The sequence below is a fragment of the Rattus norvegicus genome, chromosome 20 (assembly GCF_036323735.1).
Source record: "Rattus norvegicus strain BN/NHsdMcwi chromosome 20, GRCr8, whole genome shotgun sequence".
Taxonomy (NCBI): domain Eukaryota; kingdom Metazoa; phylum Chordata; class Mammalia; order Rodentia; family Muridae; genus Rattus; species Rattus norvegicus.
In genome coordinates, this window is record NC_086038.1 from 44,168,443 (window position 1) to 44,175,000 (window position 6,558).

At 43.3% G+C, this 6,558-nt stretch overlaps 1 long non-coding RNA gene across 2 annotated transcripts in view; it reads right to left on the reverse strand.

Annotated features, from left to right (window-relative positions):
- Positions 1-466: 466 nt before the first annotated feature.
- LOC108349081 (uncharacterized) overlaps positions 467-6,558 on the reverse strand; it is a 69,799-nt gene continuing 63,707 nt past the window's right edge. Inside the window, exon 3 of one of the 2 annotated variants that reach the window (XR_010060891.1) lies at positions 467-1,218. This is a non-coding gene — a long non-coding RNA (uncharacterized LOC108349081). Of the gene's footprint in view, positions 1,219-1,881; positions 3,682-6,558 lie in introns of those variants that run through there. The other variant, XR_001842490.3, reaches the window with a different exon arrangement.

Here is a 6,558-nt window from a genome sequence, read left to right on the forward strand (position 1 = left end):
AAGGCTCACTCCAGGTTGCAGGCCTGTGTCTGTCACGCTCTGATGGGATCACCCACGTACTACAAGGCTGAGCTTTCAGAGCCACACGTCTGACACAGTCACAGGTTACTCCTGCAACCAGCACACTTTAGGAGGACTCAGCCATCACCATTGATTACGTAAAATGCAAAAATAGCCCACTAAGTTTCCAGTTCATCTCAGGATGAGGGGCGTACATGCTCCTCAATAATTTACCCCATAACACTCCAATGTGAATCTTAAATTCCCAAAGGAAAACCATCAAGCTGTTGGAAATTCAATGGAATTATCCACAAAAACAGTGAAACTTCTGCTCAGTTCTTCTCTATAGTCTTTCATGGAGGCAAAAAGAACAGTGGATCTTCTATATCACACAATGGTGATGTGTACAACTATTATAGCTGTCTTTGGATCTTATTGCAGTGAAGAGACACCATGACCAAGGCAATTCTTATAAAGGAAAATATTTAATTGGGTCTAGCGTACAGCTCAAAGGTTTGGTCCATTATCATCATGGCAGGAAACATGGCGGCCTTCAGGCAGACATGGCACTTGAGAAGGAACTGAGAGTTTTGCATGTTGATCTGAAGGCAGCAGAAAAAGACTGCAAGCCACACTGGGCATAGTTTGAGTAGATGAGACTTTAAAGCCTGCCTCCACAGTGACACACTTCCTCCAACTACGCCACACCTCCTAATAGTGCCACTCACTATGAGCCAAGCTTTCAAATATGTGTCTCAGGGACCATTCCTGTTCAAACTACTACAATATCAAGACTAAACACCTACTCTGAGCATGCTCAGGACAGAACTCTGTGTGCTGCCCACAGGGCAGAGCCAGGTTTAAGTCACGTCTCTGGCACTTAGACTCTGTTATGGTAAATACAGTGGGTGTCTGTAAATGTGGAATTGCAGTCAGCCAAATTTCACATATTGAGGACTTAATCCATAGCACCTCAAAATCTAGGACCATTCCATGTGTCCCTCGTTAAGACAAGGTGTCATACTTGAGTAGGGTGGGTCCCCAACCAATATGACTTGGGTGGAGAAGGGTGGATTTGACATAGAACTTTAAATAAGAGAAGATTTCCCGTGAAGACTACAGTTATGCTGGATTGATCCCAGGAACCTGGAGACAATATCTTTGTAGGATCTTCAGAGGGATTGTGACAGCCTCAATTCAGGTCTCTGGTCTTCAGTACTATAAGACAAGACAATTTTGGTGTTTAGGCCACTTTATCTGTATAAGTTTCTAACGAAAACTAAAGACATGACCTTTGGCAAAGTTATTATGGAGTAAATAAGTATTCTACCTTACGGAATTGTAATAAGGACTCTACTGGTTAATATTCATGCAGCATGAATGGTGACTTGCGCAAAATTTAGTCTACATGGTTAAAAATCCTTGTGGCACTGACAGGAGATGTCATAAATCCTGGTATAGGTCCTCATTTGAAGATCACAATTTATCTTCCCTGTAGAACAGGACACCTGAGGTCAATGAGAGTGACAAGTGTGGGGCCACTATGACATTTACTAGACACTTAGACGCTAATGGAGCAAGTTCTCCATGTGCCACATAGAGCAAAGGATCTTGCATGGCCAGGTGGGACCAGGTGGAACCAGGTGAGACTGGGTGGAACCGGGTAGGACTGGGTCGGACTGGGTGGGATCAGGTAGGACCACAGGGAAAATGTTACATGCATTTTTTTTCCCCTAAACTGAAACCTTGAAAATCCTTTAAAAAAAAAAACCTTAAAAAAAGTGAAACCTTAAAAAAATCCTAAGTTTTTATCAATTCTGGTTTTCCTATGATTTTAATTAATTAACTAATTAATTAATATTTGTGAAACTATCAGGAAACTCATATTAGCAGGAGAATTTCAATAGAACTAAAATCCATGTAAATGAAAGAATTGAACATCTCAGGGAAAAATGTCTGAAGCCAGAGAAAATTCAAGAATTTTCATTCTTTTTTCCCCAGAGGATCCTCTACTTAACCCCCTCTTAACCATGACTAAGGCAAGTTATAAAATAAAACATTTAATTGGATTGGCACTCTCAGAGGGTTAGGTAGAGACCATGATAGTGATGTGTGGTGCTAGGAAGTGACAGCATGGTGGCAGGAAGAGTTGAGAGCTCACACCTAAAATCTCCTAGCAGGAGGCAGAGCACACTGGGAATGGCATAGGATTTTGAAACCCTAGACCCCACCCCCAGGGACACAGCTTCTCCAACGGCCACACCTCCTAATCCTTGCCAAATGGTTCCACTAACTAGGTGTCAAGTATTCAAACAGAGGAGTTGACAAGGGGTTATTCTCATTCAAACCACCACATTAGGCTAGCCTCACATTCTCCATAATCCTCCTGTCTCAGCCTCAAGACCTTGGTTACAGGTATGAGTCACCAGCAACAACATGTGTGACTCTTAATTAAAAGTTATATATGAGATGCACAGGTCTCTGGTGAAAGTGGTATGAATTTCTCTACCCTCCTTAGCCTAAAACGCCACTAGGATGTGCATTCTGACAGTCATTACACACGGATTTGTCTTGAGCAGTTGCTCTATGCTGGGTACTGCTTCAGGTGTTGGGAATATGATCCTAGATCAAAATAGTGAAAATCCACATCCTCACGGAAGTCTCAGAGAACGGGGTCCAACACAATAAATAAGTAAAAGCCATAGTTATAAATACGAGTAAGAAAACCAAAGCAGGAGTACATCAGGAGGTGAGAGAACAGATTGAAGGTACAGGCTTGAGATAAGTTGGCCAGGGAAATCTCACGGAGAAGTTAACATTTAAAAAGAATAGTTGACAGAGGTGAGGGAACAAGATGTCTGTCTGAGAGAATAACAAGTACGGAGCCCGAAAACAAGAGTCTCCTTAGAGTATTCAGAACAGGAAAGCAGCCAGGGTGACTAAGAGGAATGACAGATATTGCAGAAAAGGAGATAAAGTGTGGAGCAACAGGGGCCCAGCCTCAAAGAGGTCTGAAGTCATCACAAAAACTTCAGATTTTGCATTGGGTGAGAAAGGGGCCACGGGGTAGATCCTGTGGTCTGTAAGAGGGGAGGATGCAGAGAGGAGTCGGGAGGCTGATTTGGTAACTTAAAATGAGAAGTGACAGTGACTCAGCCAGGCACAGTGGCAGAGGGGTGTGGGAACAGGGTCCAGGGTGGGGAGCGAGAGGTGATGGAATCATGTGATGAATCCCAGGAATCAGACTCCAGGGACTAGCATCAGGGTGCAGACCTGAATTTATTGCAAAGTGCATATGCTTATCTATAGTATTTGAGCCAACCCCAAGTCCCTAAATCCTCAGCAAATCGTATCTAGTCATAAGGTCACCATGCTCTAATGAAAGCCTTGCCTGATGAGGTTTCTCAGAAGGAGGTGGTGGGAACATTGTCACCTGTTCCAGGGAAGCGGCCACCACCCTGGCCTCGGTTCTATTTTGCTGTCTTATCTGAGTTCTTATCAGGTTGAGGGTTACCCACATCCCTAGATTTGTGACTAGATCACTTCAACCCCTCTCTTTCTCCAGAATCACATCACCACATTGCCCTTTCTTCTTCTGCACTTTCTCCTGTCCTTCTCCTCTTGTTTTGCCAAAATGGATCATAAAAGCAATCACATGCGTCCAGCTGGTCTTGTTGAATTCTAGGAGCCAGAAAGAGAGAAATGGAGGTAAGGCTTTTTTTCTCCTTGACTCTTTTTCCTAAAGTCTATCTTGTGAGTCCTTTTAACAAACTCCCAATAAAAGACTTGTCCTTGAAATTGAACCTCTCCTTTGCGATGGAAGCTGCCTATAATCCAATGCAAGAAAGGATGCCTTGGCTCTTAGGTAGCTGTTACACAGCCCTCTTCCAAATGCTATGAGGTTCTGAGTTGGTGAGAGCATGTTTATATACTGACGTTGGAGTTACAGAGCTAATTATCTTCAAACTAGGAAAGTTTCCAACTCTCCCAGAGAAGTTTATTTATGCCTTGTATAACTCGGGGCAATGACTACAGTCTCTGATTTTAATTCCAGGTTTGAGAAATTGTGAGGCACTGTTTCATTGCTAATGGCAGGAGGCATACTGAATTAGCCACAGATTGTATGGAGTCTGCTAAAGAAAAACCACAAGGCTCTTGCTTAGGCTGCGAGAGGAAAGGGTTAATGCACTTCCCTTTCTGGAAGGGTGACACTTGAGAGGTCCCCAGGACAATTTTTGATCAAAACTGGAGGTATAGCACCAGCTATCTCAAACTGAATGTTTGTCAGGTGACAAGTATTGACCCATGTGCTATGCACATGTTCACTGCCATTTAATCTTCTTAAAGGTTCTGTGCAGCAGTGGCATCTCCCTCTCTCATTTTGTAAGCAGCTGAATGAGTCTCAGTGAGATCACATGGTAGCCAGTCTTCTCCTTGGAAGTCTAAGGTGGATACACAGCCACCACATTTGTATGAGAAAGGGATCTGCAGCTCAAGCAGAGAACTAGACTCAAGACCCCGGGAAGAGCCTGATGTCTAGATGGCACCCTGATTCATTGCCCTACATCTGACCTCGCCAGTGCCTTTAAAAGTCTCCATTAAAGGAGATGAAGATGACTCATTAGTGAAGAGTACTGGCTGTTCTTGCAGTAGACCATGAGTTCAATCCCGAGTACCCACACTGGGCTACTGACAATTGCTTGTAAGTCCAGCTTCATGCGACTGACAGACATGTGTCTCACATAATGACAAATCAACACACACACACACACACACACATGCATGCACATGCACACACACACACATAAAATATTTTAAAACATGATTAAAATAACATTTACTTAAAAGAATCCTTCATTAAGAAAATGAAATATTCTACTTGTAAATTCAGAAAGAATCACAGAAAAGAATGAGTATAGGAGAAAGGGTTGATCCTTGTTTAAAAATAAGCTTTATAAACATAGAGACATTTGTTTTTGATCAAGGCAGTTCACTGAGCACACAGATAGAAGCTGCTTTTTACCACACAGCCGGAATAGCATGTGTGGTGGTTTGAAGATGCTTGGCCCATGAGAAGTGGCACTATTAGGAGGCGTGGCCTTTTTGGAGGACATGTGGCCTTGTTAGAGGAACTGTGTCACTGTGGAGGTGGGGCTTTTAGGTCTCATATATGCACAACTCTGGCCAGTGTGATCCGGACCTCTTCCTGACTGCCTACAGAAGAAAGACACTTCCGGGCTGCCTTCCGATTAAGATATAGAACTCTTCGCTCCTTTTCCAGCACCATAGATGCCTGATGACAATGGGCTGAACCTCTGAAACTGTAAGTCAGCCCCTATTAGATGTTGTCCTTTATAAGAGTTGCTTTGGTCATGGTGTCTCTTCCCACCACTGGAAACCCTAACTAAGACAGCATGTAAAGATAAAAACAGTAGAACTGAGGCTCAATGGTAGGGTACTTGCTTTGTGTGCCTGAACTCCTGGGTTTAATTCCCCAGTGCTGAAAAAAGAAGAGAAGAGTCAAAGGCAAGCAAAATATGATTTCGATCTCCCCAGCTATCCTAGTCAATGTTTTCATTGTTGTGAAGAGACTTCATGACCATGGCAACTCTTATGAAGGAGAACATTTAATTGGGGCTGAGTTACAGTTCAAAGATTTAGTCCATTTTCATCATGGCCGGAAGCATGGCAGCATACAGACAGACGTGGTGCTGGAGAGATAGCTGAGAGTTCTACATCTGGATTCATGGACAATGGGAAAGAGACACACACAAGGGTGGCTTGAGCATTTGAAATCTCAAAGCCCCTAATGACACACTTCCTCTAACAAGACCACACCTCCTCTCCTAATCACTGTCAAATAGCACAATTTCCTAATGACCAAGCATTTAAATATATGAACTTACAGGGAGCCATCCTTATATTCAAACTACTGTATTCCACTCCCTGGCCCCACAGGCTTGTAGCCATGTCATAATGCAAAAATGTATTCAGTCCAACTTCAAAAGTCCCCATTGTCTGTAACAGCCTCAAAATTTTAAACGTCCACCATTCAAAGACTCTTTGGAGACTCGTGGCAATCTCTGTAACCCCTTGTAAAATCAAAGTATCAAAAAGCAGATCACAGACTTCCAATATACAATGCCACCGGATATGCACAGCCATTCCAAGAGGGAGGTATAGTGAGAATCTTGGTTTCTTTAAAAACCCGATTATGTTATGTGCTATGTGATTATGGTTTTGTTTTGATCACAGGTGTGGGATATGGAATTACTTCAGATTGTCCACAGCCACTCACTATGATTTGTGCTCTAGGAGGGGGAGTGATTTTTGCCAGCTGTAGTTAGTTTATGCTCAGAATTCTGGGGACTCTTGAGATGGTACACATGTGAGAGCCCCAAGAGGGCCTATAGCAGCGGCTGCTCCTGCTGCTGCTGCTGCAATGGTTCCTGCTGTTGTCACTGCTGTTTGCTGCTTTGGCTATTGCTGGATTGGATTGCTGGGTTGCTGTATTGCTAGCTGGAGATATCCTGACGATGGGGATTAAAAATGCCTCTA